This window comes from Mus caroli, unplaced genomic scaffold, assembly GCF_978045245.1.
Source record: "Mus caroli unplaced genomic scaffold, Mus_caroli_1 scaffold_5, whole genome shotgun sequence".
Lineage (NCBI taxonomy): Eukaryota > Metazoa > Chordata > Mammalia > Rodentia > Muridae > Mus > Mus caroli.
In genome coordinates this window covers 124,368,377-124,385,253 of record NW_028227260.1, presented here as the reverse complement: position 1 = coordinate 124,385,253, position 16,877 = coordinate 124,368,377, and positions in this window count along the sequence as shown.

Below are 16,877 nucleotides of genomic sequence, written 5' to 3'. Positions count from 1 at the left end.
TCATTAGTTGCCTGTAGTTCTTTGTCTAGCATAGGTTCCTGCTAATTTTTCCCTTCCACGCTAATATATACTTTTATATTGCTATTGCTATGGCCTTGCCTATACAGACATTTCGAAAAGAAGCTGTTTCCCTGAATATTTCTTATATTAAAAATATTGATATCATATCCATAGATTAATAGAGCCTAATCCCCTTATCAAAGAAGACTCTTTATAGCAAGTGGAGAGCATTGCAATGCAGAGATCACCTGACCATAGAGAGCCCAGCCCAAATGGGTACATTTATACTACATCTCCCAAATTATGAAAAAGAATGTATGGGTATATTTTAAGGAAGAATATCAGATTATTTATGCATGAACTCATTGACTTATTTTTATGTCTTCATCTACATTATGTAAGTTGCTTAAATATTTTAGTTTTTGGATTATAAAATATATAGTTTATAAATACCTTCTATTGAATAAGATATCAAATTTTAATTTTTTTAGAAGCTTATGAATTCAATGAGGACCCAGTTACTTTTTTTTGTTTTTATTACCTTCATTGTTAATTATAAACGCTACTTTTATTTCCTCAGAGGAAGGGATGAGATTTGAGCCTTACCCATGCTGTGTTGCTGAGCCCAGGGCATTTATTTCTCTGCTCTATCCCTTGACTTAGGCCTGAAAACTTGAGAACTTCTAGCCTCCATGAAATCTTATTTTCCAAGCCAACTCTTCAATTCAGCTTCTCTGCACTTTACACTGAATAGCTCTGCTTGGCTTCATGCTAATGTTGGCAATATTTTCTAATTTTCTGGTCCCTTCTCTCTTCACCTGTATCTAGCTTGTTCTCTTTTCCACCTGTTTTTGTAAAATTGTCCCTGTAAAACAGTCATACACATACATCATACCTGACTCTTTCACTATGCTATTCTCTTAAGTACCCTTTCTTTCCTGTGCTGTTCTAGTGTGAGTTGGGCATATCTTATCCTTGATTTACTCTGTCAAATCGTTCTCTGATTTGTCACTTTATCTACCCCTCAATGAAATGTCACTTTAAAACATGGCTGCTTACTTCTACAAATAATTGTACCTTTTTTGTTGGGGATGAAAGATGTGTACTAAGGGTGTATCTATGTTCCTGTCTGATCACATAGACCTAGTAGGTTTTTAGATTTTATCCCTTACCAGAGCAGCCATGTTGCTGCATTACAATTCCTCTACTGTTGATGACATTTCTAATAATTCACTGTCAAGAACAATGACTTTTCAATAATATGTAATCTTTATTATGTGCATACATCTACAATGAGAAATAAGGGAGGAAAGGGAAGCTGGTGTAGTAATATCTTAACTTTAGTAAATAAAAATTATGAATAGATATAAAATAGACAGTCATACATTTAAAGTGATAAAGTAAAATAAGTTTCATGATTTTATATTCAGTTGAATATAAACTATATATTTTATATAGTTGAAAATAAATTTCTCATTGAAATTTTTTCATTACTTAAGGTTAACTCAATTTGTAAATACACTTGTAATTGTGACCTAATAAATTATCATGACATTTTTCACTAACAATGTAAAAATGAAATTGTAAGAGAATATTCAGAGGTTGTAACATAATTTTTATGAAGTTGGATTTTATAGATAAAATGTTTGATAAATAGATTGCTACATAGCTAATCTTATTTCTAAAATTTCACATGCTAGTAAATGCAAATTTGTGTCTTATAAAATATATTTTATTATTATTATTATACAAATAAAAAGCTTTATAAAATGTGATTTTATTTAATAATTGTATGGTTCAGTCCACTTAGAGTATCCATTACTTCTTTGGCTTCTGGTAATGCTCTTTAAATTTTTGTTGGCATTGCTTTAACAAGAAGGTACATCTGCATTACAAATGAAGAATACAATAAATTTAAAAGAAAGATATTATTAATGATGTCATACAGTATTTATATGATTGCTGTGATGGCAATTTAAACCATAAATAGTTGTAAATAAGAATTCTTAATGATATTTACTTAATAACAAAAACCAGTTGTTGATAATTACATAACAATATGTTTATAAATGTTATAAAAGTTGTGCATGCTATGGGTTTCTATGGATACAAAATGAAAACAAAGACCGTATGCATTCAAAATTCCTTATTGATTTGGCAAAAAATACAAGCGCATTTTCTTGAAACATTCTAATGCACAATCTGTTTAAACATAGTACCTATTTTGGGCATGTCTTCATTTTTAAAAGACTTTTACAAAACAGCTTGAAAACTGGTTTGTAATAATGGAGAAAAGCACTGAATATATCTATTCATCAGTAATTTCAAAGCATTATTATGTAAGGAAGCAATTGAAGAAAAGGTTGTAATTTTTTAAAACTTCTAAAATGCTTTTCCATCAAGATTCAATATAAGAGTATTTTTTTCCTCTTAAAATCAATTATGTTCTGATTTTCTTTTCCTCTTCAGTAAGATATTCAGAGATTTAGGACTAATGGCTTCAAAAGTTCTTTTTGTTTGTTTCTTTCTTTGTTGTTTGTTTTGATTGCTGAAAAACAAATGACTCAGATGAACAGGGCTTCTTAACTCAAACTTTTATGAAGGGGAAGCTAAAGCCTTGTGCTCTACACATGTATTCACTTCAGAATTATAGACACTCTGCTTGAGTTGATTTTGATATATGTGTACAGGAACTAGAAAACTCTTTTGTACTCATTCTTTCCATTTCTACTTTCTGGCTGGTGGCTTCCTTTCTACTTCCCTATCTTTTGAAATTAAAATGAAAAAAAAGTAGTAGTCATGACTACTATTTTAATTTGTAAGGTACAGTATGAAAATTACATGCAACTATTAAGTAGAGATAGTTAATATTTGGATCACTACTCACATTTAAGTATTAATTAATTCATAATAATTGATCACATTTTTAGAACATGGTATATATTTTGAATATTTTGAATATACATTGATAAAGTGAAGATAGTTATTGTTAATATCATTTATCATTACTCTGTAATTCAAAATCTTTGTACATGTGGTCACTCAGTTCTTTTATAGCACAGTAGAACTTTCCATTTTCTCACTTTCAATATCTCTCATCCAACCTCCTGATATCCTAGCCATTTTTCGCCCAACTCAGAATCTAATAATCAGTATTACATAGTTTAGTAAACTTTAAAGGATTTCTAAATTTGAGAACATATATTTGCTCTTTATCTGACAATATAAAATACTTCAGTTCCACTAATTTTACTTTAAAGGATTAATTATATTTATATGTGCTTGCAACCATTATTCTTTTACATACACACATATGTAGAAAAATGCTGTATTTTCTCACTTACTTCATCCATAAATGGACTTCCAAGTTAATTCCATATCTTTGCTATTGTCAGCAATACAGCAACAAACATGGATGTTTAGGGCAGTTCTTCAATTAGCATTAATAACCAAAGTATAAGTCTCTCTCTAATATATTTGTAGTTCCATTTATTTGTTCTCTTTTTGTATTACTCCTTTCATATCTTCAATGTTTTTACTGTTCAGTATTCTTATTTATATGCAACCATTATAATATTTTCATGGTATCTTATTTTAATTAGAAGAGACAGTTTGAAATATGTATGTTATTGTGACTAAGGATATGTTTCCTTCAGTAAAGTGCTAGCCATTTGAGTATGGGGATTTGAGGTCAGTTCCCTGGTGTTCATTTAAATGCCACATGCAGTTATGATTCTTGAATTTGGAGGAGATAAACAGATCCTCAAAACTCACTGTTTAGCCAATCTATTCAATCCATCAACACTGTTTTTTTTTTTATTACGTATTTTCCTCAATTAGATTTCCAATGCTATCCCAAAAGTCCCCCATACCCTCCCCACCACTTCCCTACCCACCCATTCCCACTTTTTGGCCCTGGCATTCCCCTGTACTGGGGCATATAAAGTTTTCATTGCCAATGGGCCTCTCTTTCCAGTGATAGCCTACTAGGCCATCTTTTGATACATATGCAGCTAGAGTCAAGAGCTCCGGGTTACTGGTTAGTTCATACTGTTGTTGCACCTACAGGGTTGCAGATCTCTATAGCTCCTTGGATACTTTCTCTAGCTCCTCCATTGGGGGCCCTGTGATGCATCCAATAGCTGACTGTGAGCATCAACTTCTGTGTTTGCTAGGCCCCGGCCTAGTCTCACAAGAAAGAACTATATCAGGGTCCTTTCAGCAAAATCTTGCTAGTGTATGCAATGGTATCATTGTTTGGAGGCTAATTATGGGATGGATCCCTGGATATGGCAGTCTCTAGATGTTCCATCCTTTTGTCTCAGCTCCAAACTTTATCTCTGTAACTCCTTCCATGGGTGATTGTTTCCAATTCTAAGAAGGGGCAAAGTGTCCACACTTTGGTCTTCGATCTTCTTCAGTTTCATGTGTTTTACAAATTGTCTCTTATATCTCGGGTATACTAAGTTTCTGGGCTAATATCCACTTATTAGGAGAAAGTGGGGAAAAGCCTCCAAGATATAGGCACATGGGAAAAATTCCTGAATAGATCAGCAATGGCTTGTGCTGTAAGATAGAAGATTGACAAATGGGACCTCATGAAACTGCAAAACTTCTGGAAGGCAAAAGACACCACCGTCAATAAGACAAAAAGGCCACCAACAGATTGGGAAAGGATCTTTACCTATCTTAAATCAGATAGGGGACTAATATCCAATATATATAAAGAACTCAAGAAGGTGTACTCCAGAAAATCAAATAACCCCATTAAAAATGGGGCTCAGAGCTAAACAAAGAATTCTCACCTGAGGAATACCGAATGGCTGAGAAACACCTTAAAAAATGTTCAACATCCTTAATCATCAGAGAAATGCAAATCAAAACAACCCTGAGATTCCACCTCACACCAGTCAGAATGGCTAAGATCAAAAATTCAGGTGACAGCAGATGCTGGCGAGGATGTAGAGAAAGAGGGACACTCCTCCATTGTTGGTGGGATTGCAAGTTTGTACAACCACTCTGGAAATCAGTCTGGCGGTTCCTCAGAAAATTGGACCTAGTACTACCAGAGGAACCCGAAATACCTCTCCTGGGTATATATCCAGAAGATGTTCCAACAGGTAAGAAGGACACATGCTCCACTATGTTCATAGCAGCCCTATTTATAATAGCCAGAAGCTGGAAAGAACCCAGATGCCCCTCAACAGAGGAATGGATACAAAAAATGTGGTACATTTACACAATGGAGTGCTACTCAGCTGTGCAGACTAAGTTCCTAAGTTCGGCGGAGTCCTGGAACCAAGATGGCGCTCCCTGCTACTGAGGCAGAGGGTTCCCGTGCAGGGTGGACCACTGTCCTCCAGCTGGGAGGGTGCCGGATGTCTGCGGCCCGAAAAGGGTGCTGCCTCAGTGGCTCTGTGGCTCCCGCCTGTCCCAGAAGCTGTCTGCTCTGTGGTGCACACTCTCACCTGTGCTGACTAAGTTCCTAAGTTTAGAGGAGTCCTGGAACCAAGATGGCGCTCCCTTCTCCTGAGGCAGAGGGCTCCCATGCAGGGCGGGACCACTGTCCTCAGGCTGGGAGGGTGCTGGATGTCTGCGGCCCCAAAAGGGTGCTGCCTCAGAGGCTCTGTGGCTCCCGCCTTTCCCAGAGGCTGTCTGCCTCTGTGATGCACACTCTCACCTGTGCAGACTAAGTTCCTAAGTTTGGTGGAGTCCTGGAACCAAGATGGTGCTCCCTGCCCCTGAGGCAAGGGCTCCAATATTTTTATCTAACTATAACTTGAGTAGTTTTAAAGGAGGCCTCGAGGACGTAAGAGCACATTTAATTTAACTGAATGACTGAAAACAGATATTGGGACAATTTTGTGTTCAGTACTGGCTATTTCTTTTGTTTAAATATGTAGTTATACAGATTTTTACCTCACCACTGAATTTTAAGTCTTCTTAGTAATGAAGGTTGTGCACATTCCTGAATCAAACTCTTTTAATTTAATATTTTAATGTGAATGTTTCCTCAAGCCTGTATTGAATATTATACCACTGAGAGAATTGATGTAGATAAATTATTTGTACATGATGCAACTATTAAAGTTGGACATATGGTAAATTTGGTGTGGGAACCCCAAAGCAATGAATGTTGGAACATTGGGTCAGAGAGGTCCCATCTGAGAAACAATTATTCACTTCATATGAATATTAATTGAAATAATTACAACTATGTTTAAAGTTAGTCACAAAATATTTGAAAGTCTTTAATATCAATGATATCTTAAACAAGGTTTGAAAATCATCTAACTGAAAGCCAATGCCTAGAAAAGTTTTGCAATAAAATTGAAATTATTCTTGCAAAGTAGTCTTACTGGCAGAATGCAAAATGCACTCATAATACTTAGCTGACCTGTGGAATCGATTCTGAAATCAAGGTTTGTTTATGTCTGTCATCACCTAGACAAAGCTCTATGAACAGTCTTCTACTAACCAAAAGAGAGGTGTTTGTTTGCAAACAGCAATTCTAAGTTGAGCAAACATCATATTTGCAGGATACTTCTCAGATAGAAGATGAAGGAAAAAATCAACTTGGTGAGCTGAATTGCATGCTGTTTGCCACATTGCTTCAATTTTTTTTTCTGACTCGTGGACAATAACCAATGGTCTGGCCATATGGTCGGACAAAAGGGCAGTAAATGAAGTGGCTTATCAAAGGTATAATTTTTCCAGAGGCATAGCCCTTAGGAAATATGGGAATTTAAAAGCTGAATAAAAATATGATATGGCGCTGCCTAGCAGAAGAATCCCATTGTGGATTTGGAAGTTGACAGTAATTAATAAGAAGGTATCCTATTGTACCTACTTAAAGTGATCATGAGGAACTATTAAATAAGTAAATGTTGACATAGAACTAATAAACCAGTGCAGAGATCGATGGAATACAGTGGTATGCCTCTTGTACTCGCTGAAATGGGAAATATCAACAATAACTCTTTTATGCCAGTAAGATAGAAAGAAATTTAAGATTCCCAGAGTGGAAGGTTGTGAACCTAGTTATCAAATCACTGCCACAAGTAGGCCACAATATTACAAATGGGTTACAAAAGGAATTTGAATTGCCTATTAATTGATAGACATGCGTTTTTACAGTGTTATAAAATAAATAAAACAAAATATATTTCAGAAAATTGGACTACAGAGTTACATTATTTTCAGATGAAAACATGTGCTATGGAGTTTAGCAATGATATGAAGAGTATCACCAGAATAATGATCCAGTAGAGAATTTGAACTGGTAATAAAACTATGATTTGCTTAAAATTGGGGTAAATCAATACAATAAACACTAACATGTTTGATACTTAATTTATATTTATAATTAAAATTATAACTAAAGAATGTTCAAAAATTGATAAATGCTTTGATTCTATGGTTCAATTTTATAGGAAAATATTGAAGAACATGTTGGACAATTATGTAATAAGTCCCAAGCAAATGGAACTCTAACATGACAATTAATTGTTTGCCATATTCACCATATTACTTGAATTTTTGTCCTTACCTGGCACAATGCTAAAACAAAGTAGCAAATAAACACATGTTCAAACAAGGTATGGTGTCTAAAAAACTATACAGCTCTGCTGCTAATTTTTTTGTGACAAAATTGATAATGGATTGATTGAGAAGGCCATTCATTCACTTCATTTGGGAAAAAAATTGTGTTTTAGTGTAATCATACATTTAAAAACAACTCATTTGCTATGTCCAAACAGAAATATAATTTAGAAATGATATTAGATAGAAATAGAATTCAGGATGTGAACTTCAGTTTCCTTGCTACTGTGATAGAATGCCTGAAATGTGCACCTTAAAAATAATGTTCACAATGTCAGAGGTTTTATTCCATTGTGTTGCAATTAGGTATTGGAAGGGTCTCTATCCTAACAGTCAGAAAGCAGAGAAGAAAAGATACAGTAAAGGTGTGGGTGCTGCACTCTTTAAAGACACATTCCCAGTGATTTATTTCCATCTACTAAGACCCATCTCATGTAGTTTCACTACCTTCCAAAGTTTTAGCCAAATTTTTACTCCCTCAGTATATTAAAACGTTCATTAGATCATTTTCCTAACGATCTCACCATATATGAAGGTACACTCACAGACATATCCAGAAGTATATTTTCCCTAATCTAGACACTTTCCAGTCTGATCTAGTTGGCAACAAGATCACTCATTGCATATAAATACACATTACACCTATCAAGTATAGATATATAAGATGGTAACATTCTCCATTCTAGTCTTGAAAAGCAGAAAATTTGAAACTATTATTTCTTCCAAAGACAGAAAAGATTAGGTATTTCTGAAGTTTGGATGTAACTCATCCTCCAAATATTCTAGTGTTACAAGCTGTTTGATTCCCATTGTGGCAATGTTCAAAGTTAATAGGGGATTCCTTTGGAGAACTGGGGGGAAGGATTGCAGGTCCAAAGGGGATAGGAGTTCCATAGGAAGACCAATAGATTCAAGGAACTAATCCTTGAATCCTTAGGAGCTCTCAGACACTCAGTGAGACACCAATAAAAAGAGCATATATGGATTGGACCAAGACCCCAGTCACATATGTAGCAGACATGAAGCTCAGTCTCCATGTTGGACCCCAAAAACTGGAGCAAGGCTATCCCTAAAGCTGTTGCTTGCCTGTTGATCATGTTCCCCTAACTGGGCTACCTTGTCTGGCCTCAATGTGAGAGGATGAGCATATTTCTGCATAGACTTGATGCACTAAGGTAGGGGGATACCCAGGAGGCAACCACCATATCACAGGAGAATGCTAGGCGTACTGGGAGAAGTACTCTGTGACTGGGGACTGGCAGTGGAGACAGCAATTGAGATGTAAAAAAAAAAAGATAATTAATTTAAAAACAAATAACAAAACTTTAGTAGAACCTTTAAGAGTGGAGCATAGTAAAAGTTGTTTAGGTTTTTGGCGGATATGGCTTCTGACCTAATTACTACCTGTCCTAGGAACTAAGCCACTAAGCAAAGTACAAACATGGACTGGTTAAAAGCCCAAGTTACACATGTAACAGAGAACTGCCTAAGTGGGAGAGGATAATCTTGGCCCCAAGGAGATTTGATGCCTCAAAGAAGCGGGATACTAAAGGGATGAGTTGGAAGTGGGTAGGAAGGTAGGGGAGCACTCTCTTAGAGATGAAGGGGGAATGGGATAGGGGGCTCATGGAGGAGGTACCAGGAAAGTGGACAACATTTGAAATAAAAAACTAATAATAATAATAGTAATAATAAAAATGTGGGTTAGAGAATATAGCTCAGAAATAAGCTCTGGATTTTGTTGCTAGGAGAGGGAGCTATTCTGAAATGAATTTGGCTTTCTTGTCTCACTCACATGCTTCTCTCTTACCATATGCCTACCAAAATCTGCAAATAGTAAGTAAATAATTGTCTATATCTTCTCAGCCTTTAATCCTAGCCACTATGACAGAATGCTAAGAAATCCTCAAATGACACTGATGTTATGCTACTTAAATATGCCAGACACAACCAGTAGCCTAAGTTTCTTTTACATATTAGCCTTTCAAAAATGTTTATTATAATAAAACAAAAACACTAAGATAGGCGTAGATGGAGAAGAGGGATAGTTATTGATGTAAAAGAATTAATACATTATTTAGGTTATGGGAGAAATACTGTATTAGATTAAGAACTTTAAGTGGCATGCATAAACCAATGATAGAGTCCCTTCCATTATACTGGATCTCTGATAGGGTGGAGACATACATTTATGAGATAATTTCTGATTTAGAAACAAGGCAAGGTCAAAGTGAAATATGTAACACTGATTCAGTTTCTCCACAAAATGCAGGAGGAGGCCTCTCTGCTGATGACTAAACAAGAGTCTAATCTATGAGTATAGCAGAATATCATTCATTTTATCATACCTAAAAAAAAAATTGGTTCAGTAGATTATCTTATCCTCCACTTTTGCTCAGTGTACTCTGGAAAAAGTCTTAAAAAAATTTAGCCCTGCTAATGCTCAGAAGAGTGGTCATTTGGAAAAGCCTATTGAGGCCAATCAGATTGTACTCATAGGTGTTAGTAACTTTTAACTGTTATGGATTCTTCATCCTAAAAGAAACTTTTGTTTCAAGACTTGAAGGTTGGAAGTACTATACAAAGTGTATATGTTTGGTATTTGTTTATATTTCCTGACACAGTGATCCTCTCCCAAGTGATAGAAGTTTCTTTTATTATTTATAGCAAGTTCTTTTCCTACCATAAGTGAATTTATGCTGAGAAAGTGATTCTTGGTGGTCTGTAGACAGCTTCAGAATGGAGTCTAGTTTCTAGGGAAGCCAAATATTTGATTAAAGTGCTGGAAATTTCAAATGCAGCCTAACACTTACCTCCAGGGAAAGGAAACAGACTAAGGATTTGAGTTCAATCACCAATGACTAATGATTTAATCAATCATGTTGACATCATGAAATTTAATTAAATATTTTAAACAATGTCATTCAAGATTATTCTGAATTGGTTATATCTTGGGAAAGTGAGGAGACTCACAAGGGCATGAAATATCTGCCATTTTTATCCTCTTACTTCCATACCTTGATTACGAATATTTTGTCTAGCTATTTCTTATTTATATAATTTAGAATAGTATATTTAGTACTAATATTTTATAAATATTTAAGTATATTATAAAAAGTAATGGTGAAAATTACAAAAAACCTTCAATTTACATCTGATTTTTCAGACATTTAAGTAAACTCTCAAGACATTTTATAAATGATATCCTAACTAAGGGCAGTCTTACTGGCCTGAAGCCTTATCTTTTGATATTAATAAAATATCCATCTTCCTAATTAGTGTCAGAATTGAATGATACTTTTCTTTAGCTTATGGAATTTTTGCTAAACCTGATTGCCTATGAGCGTTCAATGGAATTTTGAAAGACATTCTATATATTGGAAAACTGTGAATTGCTGGATTGGCAGTGAATTTGGTATACTATATGACTAAATTTTTCTATTTACCCAAATTTATACACTGAAACATGCATACCCTTTGTGGGGGTACTTATAATTGGGACCTTGAAAGGTGTAATTAAAGTTAGGTGAAGTCAAGAAAGTAGAAGGATCTTGGTAATTACAAAGAGATTAAGGAACCATAACTTTCTCTTGATGTCTGTGTAAAATAAGAAAACAAAAATGAGCCTTTATAAAGAAAGTGATCATACTGTCAACCTAATGTCAGGATTTTACTTTGAAAAATTCAAATTTGTTGTTTAATTTAGTTTATCTTATTTTGTTATGGCAGCTTAAATTGACTAATACAATGTCAGAAAAAAAAAAAAAAAGGAAGAAAACATTAAGCAAGTAACCACTGCGAGGTATGTCTGTCCTTGGGAGAAAGAGTACTTGAGTGTGAATCAATGTGCTGATACAAAGTGGTCTTAGTTATCATTCCAAGAGTGTTTGGTTTGTACATTTCTAAAGTTTAAAAAGAGCAAAAAGTGCTGATGTGACTGCAAAATTCTTGTCTGCTAATAAGATTTATGTTCAGAAAACCGGAAGTTGAACTATTATTTTTGGAGGGATTAATCGTCCATGATAAAACGTAGGAGGAAGGAGGGTTACTGCTATAAAGTAGGGACAGAGAGAACTGTATGATTCTAAATGTTCCCTGTGAGCTACTCTTGTGAGCACCCTTTTATAGGTGCAAGTAGGCTATATGTACCACCCCCTACATGAAAAGGATATGAAGACTAAAAACTCCTATTTTCCAAGCATGGAGTTTGTAATCATATCATTAGAAACACCCACAATATTCCTTCAGATTACATCTACTGATGAGGATCAATATTAAAGTCCCCCACAGGAACCAATTATAGGAGTTATAATTTTTTTTTCATTAACTTCCTTCCTCTAAATGTGTCTTCAGACAGGGAATTTCAAGGAATTTGTAGGAAAGCTGCTCATAATGGCATGGATGGTTCCATCTGTGCAGTACAAATTGTTCAGATTCTCTTAAGAGAACATGCTTTAGAGAACACCATTTACCACAAAAGTCTAAGTGTCATAACTTCAGAGCTTATTTGCAAAACTCTGAAAGGCTCCAAGCCAATAATTAAGCATGAAGGAGGAATGATGGTCAACCACTTCTGCTTGATGCTGGGATCCTCTAATGCTCTCAAAGCTTGTCCATGCCAGTCCTCCCTCCTTCACACTAAGCTTTCACTAGTGCATTCTAAAACAGAAGGCTCATCCTACACATGCCTGATTCCTTTTTTTTTTTTTATCTTTCATAGTTCTTCTCCAGAAGTAATATTTTGTAAAGTTAATCCTATTTCTGTAACCTTATTTTTAAGGATAATAAAACCAGTGCTTTCCAGAGGTGTTTTTCTGTCACAACAGAGGAAAGGAAAGTCAATTTTAAGTGTGCTCAACAATTTCTCTATTTTTCCATAGCACTGCTTTTATATACATATTTTTGCATGTTTTGTGTGTGTTTTTTAATTGCTTGTTGACCCATTAACATGAGAAATGCCAATAGTAAGTTAATGAAAGGATTTGAAATAGAGCAATTTAACAGAAGTTCAGAATGTACTGGTTTTAACTAGAACAAGTAATTAGATAATGGAACTGTATAGAGTTAGTATTCTAAACACTGCACACATGGTTTACATCGAAGGAGGTAGTTACAAACAAATGTTAAGTTATTAAATTGCACATAATTGAAATATGCTGTAATTTATGGCTTACATTAAATTGGAATACAAGAAATTAATGAATTTATATCTCAAGTAGAGTTACTGGCTTTATACACAAGAAACTGTTTTGCTGCTGTTGTTATTGTTATAGAAGACAAGCAAGCAAAATAGCACATGAGTTCAGGTATCAGTGGACAGTGACATTTGTACTTACTTGCTTTTAAGTTGCTGGAAGCATCTTGGCTTCATAAGGCTGCATGTAATAAATCTAGCTACAAAGAATCCAGTTTTTAAAATTGCAATTTTGAAATTATAAGTAATTTTATCTTTCATTTTTACTCTAAAATTTTGTATTTCAGATACTGGTTATTTCTACATTTTAGCTAACTTCGTATTTTCTCAAAAAGCTTTCTAAGCTGCCATTTCCCTGCTATCAGTTAGTTCCTCATTTTTTTCCTACAGAAAACCCCTTGCCACTACAGTACTCTGGTTTGAATAATGATCAAGGTATATTTGTCCTTCAATCCTGCTAGAAGAGATATGGCCATAATGGGTAAGCATTTAGGCTATGTTAATAACCGGTTCAGTAATTCAATGCAAATATTAACAACTACTGTTAGGTTTTTTGGTTATATATTTACCAAGTTGTAGCAAGTATGAAATCCATAATTAATTCGTGATTGTCTATTCATCTTGTGATGTGATTGCTGATTTTGAAGTGAGTTCTGGGACATCACAGCTTCTGATGAGGACTTGAAGTTTTACTTTAGGGGGGTCTGTAAATTATGAAGCTAGCTTTAAAGGGTAAGAATACAAGATGATATGATTTCCTGATATTGAGGGATATGGAGGCAGAATGAAGAGCTTGAAGAAAGTACTCTTGTTATAAAGAAGCACTTAAGAGCCCTTGAAAAAGAAGAGAGTCATCTGATCCTCCCATAAAAGGGCTATGTACCTGGAGTATTATTATTTTACATTGCAAGTGATAGAGAAAAGAAAAGAAGGTACCAATGATGATAATGCTCACTTGGGATTAGTTTTCAATGGCATCACTCATTATGTAAATACTTTTAAATGTGACCAGTCAGAGTAATAGCACCTTCTCTAGGATACTAAATAGTATGGAAAGTGAAAATGAATTTTGAATGATTTGAAACTATTCTGGAAGCCTAAAATGGCAGTTGCTATGTCTAAATTACAGAAACAGACTATTTTTACTCCTATATTGTAACACCAGTTTTGATTAGAGAATATGACTGCGTGGTAATTTGCATGGCAGCTCATCAGTGTGGATACAAGAATAAAAAAAATAGTTATGTTGATCAAAGGTGCTATTTTATCAGGAACTTAAAATGTGGACAAAGGATTTGGGCTCTAAGATATCGGAAAAGGCATGGTTGTTGTTAGAGTAAGGAGGATGGAAAGGAAGCTAAAAACAAAAACAATGACATTGAACCACTGAGCCATGAGCATGAGATGCATAGCTAAGCTATATTCTGCTAACCAAAGAAAGTGAAGTTTGCTAAAATGTACATTATGTAATATTAAATGGCTGTCTATATAAATAGTAAAATCACATTAATATCAGATATACAAGTGTGAAGGAACCACCAAAATCCATATTAGAAGATGAGGAAACAAATCAATGCTAAGTTTGTGTAGAGAAGTACTGAGATGACTTTATCATAGGAGATAATTTCTCTAATTAAGTTTTCAGTTATTTTGAAAATTTTTGTATACATGATTATTAGCTCTAATGGCTCACAATTACCTTTTGAGGGGGCTGTTGAGTATTCAATCAGTTTTAGAATGAGGGTTATTCCATCTTCATAAGAACAGTTTGGAAACATTTCTTCAGTAGTAGCATAGTTGTTAAATATTTGAAGGCCTGGTAAAATTTTTCTCTGAATCATTCTCGCCCATATACCTCAATTTTAGTTTGGTCCATTTGTTAGTTACTCATTTTATCTTATTAGGTATTATGGGTCTATTTAAATTATTTCATTGATCTTCATTTAGCATTTGTAACTCACATATAGAGAGAATTTTATCCATTCCTCCTTCCATTGTCCTTATAAGGGGATCAAGCAGAGGGTCTGGCCCAGATTCATGGTGTGCCTTAATATCTGGATTAAAGGTGTGTTGATCCATATTTAGAACATATGACAGTAATATTTCAGTCACAAGATATGTATCAAAAGCTTTTGTCTTCTAGCCTCAAGCTCTGGATCCAAGGCATGATATCTTTTTGACTGCAGATCTGGGTCATAGGTGTGCGCTCCACTTCAGGTTTGTAGTAGGTTGCAGATATAGTCAAGATGACATATAAGAAGAGCCATCACATACCACATTTTAAATGTATAGAAGTGTCAGTTTGAAGATAAGCACTTCTGTAAAATTGAGAGAAGTATAAAGATCACTAGGATATAAAATAATAATAAATTATTTTACGATACAGTCAAGATAAAACTTCATTGCCACATAGGCATTCTTCTAATTTAAACAAAATATTAAGATCTACTATTCTTTAAATGTAACATGCATTTTTAAATCTTTATGACCACATTGCTAACTATTCAAGTTTCACTTCAAATAGCACATTCTCATATACATCGTCCATGTCATTTTAAGGAAATTTCCAGAATTGACGCTAAAAATATTTATTACAACTTCCTGCCCTTCTCATTTTGTGTAAATAATAGTAATTTATAGTTAACATGTCCATTAAGCATATGAATATGTTTTTATATATTCCACTATAATATGAATTTGTAGATTGTCATTTTGGATTGTTTGTCACTGTACCAACCATGTCTAGAAATGTGCTTGAAACACAAGCAATGCTCTACTGTTCGATGAGTTTATGAAAATAGTATTCTTGTACTCATAATTTGTATATAAGAAAAGAAATATACTCCTAATTAAAATATAATATTAATATTCATTGACTTATCGACACATTACTTATACTTTGCAATTCCACTTTTATCAACTGAATGTTGCCATTTCAAATTAATTATAAATTTTAAACTAGAGATTCAAGGCATGTATTGAAACTCTGATAAACTTAGGTATAGCAAAAATCTATGCCTTTAAAGCAAGCCACTGAGGATATGCCACATGCTTTCCCTTGAGTGTAATAATAAAGTAGTGCTTGAAAATTTATATTTTGCTAATCATTCTAAAACATCCCATCTTATAATAAATGAAACTCATTTAAAATGAAGTTGCTGGTGGATTACATCAAAATGGATTACTTTAAAAAACTCTTCAATACCTTTAAAATAAATTTTACTAAATAAACAAACTGAAGAAAAACAGGCAAAGGAAAACAAACACTCTAAGGAAATAACTAATAAAAAAATCTTAAAATCTAAGGAAAAAAGTCATTCAGATTCCTGTTTATTTTCAGAACAGCAAGAGAAATAAAGGCTATGTTTTTTTTTCTTTCTTTCTTTTTTGTTTTTTTGTTTTTTTGTTTGTTTGTTTTTGTTTTTAATTTTTTGAGACAGGGTTTCTCTGTGTAGCCCTGGCTGTCCTAGAACTCACTTTGTAGATGAGGCTGGCCTCAAACTCAGAGATCCGCCTGACTCTGCCTCCCAAGTGCTGGGACTAAAGGTTATGTATTTGCATAGGAGGGAGGAGTATATCCAAGAAACTGGGAGACGGTAAATTGTAATCAGAATATATTATATGAAATATATCAATTTTTCAATAAAAGGAAGTAAATAAATATATACATTGGTCATATTGATATAATTGATAGTCATAATAACCCAGAAGCTTGTCATTTGGAAGACCAACCATAAGAACAACAAACAAAACTCAAAAGAAAGTAACAATAATGAACAATGTAAGGGCTCATTCATATGGTTCATTATTTTCTTGGAGAAATGAGAACAAATCCCCATTCACCCCAAATAAGTAACCAACAATAGAACAAATGTAAAAAGTTCTCACTTTTTTTATTAAATAAATTCTTCATTTACATATCAAATGCTATCCACAAAGCCCCCTATATCCTCCCTTAGCCCTGCTCCCCAACCCACACACTCCCACTGCCTGGCCCTGGCATTCCCCTTTACTGAAACTTATGATCTTCGAAATACCAAGGGCCTGTCCTCCCATTGATAACCAACTAGGCCATCCTCAG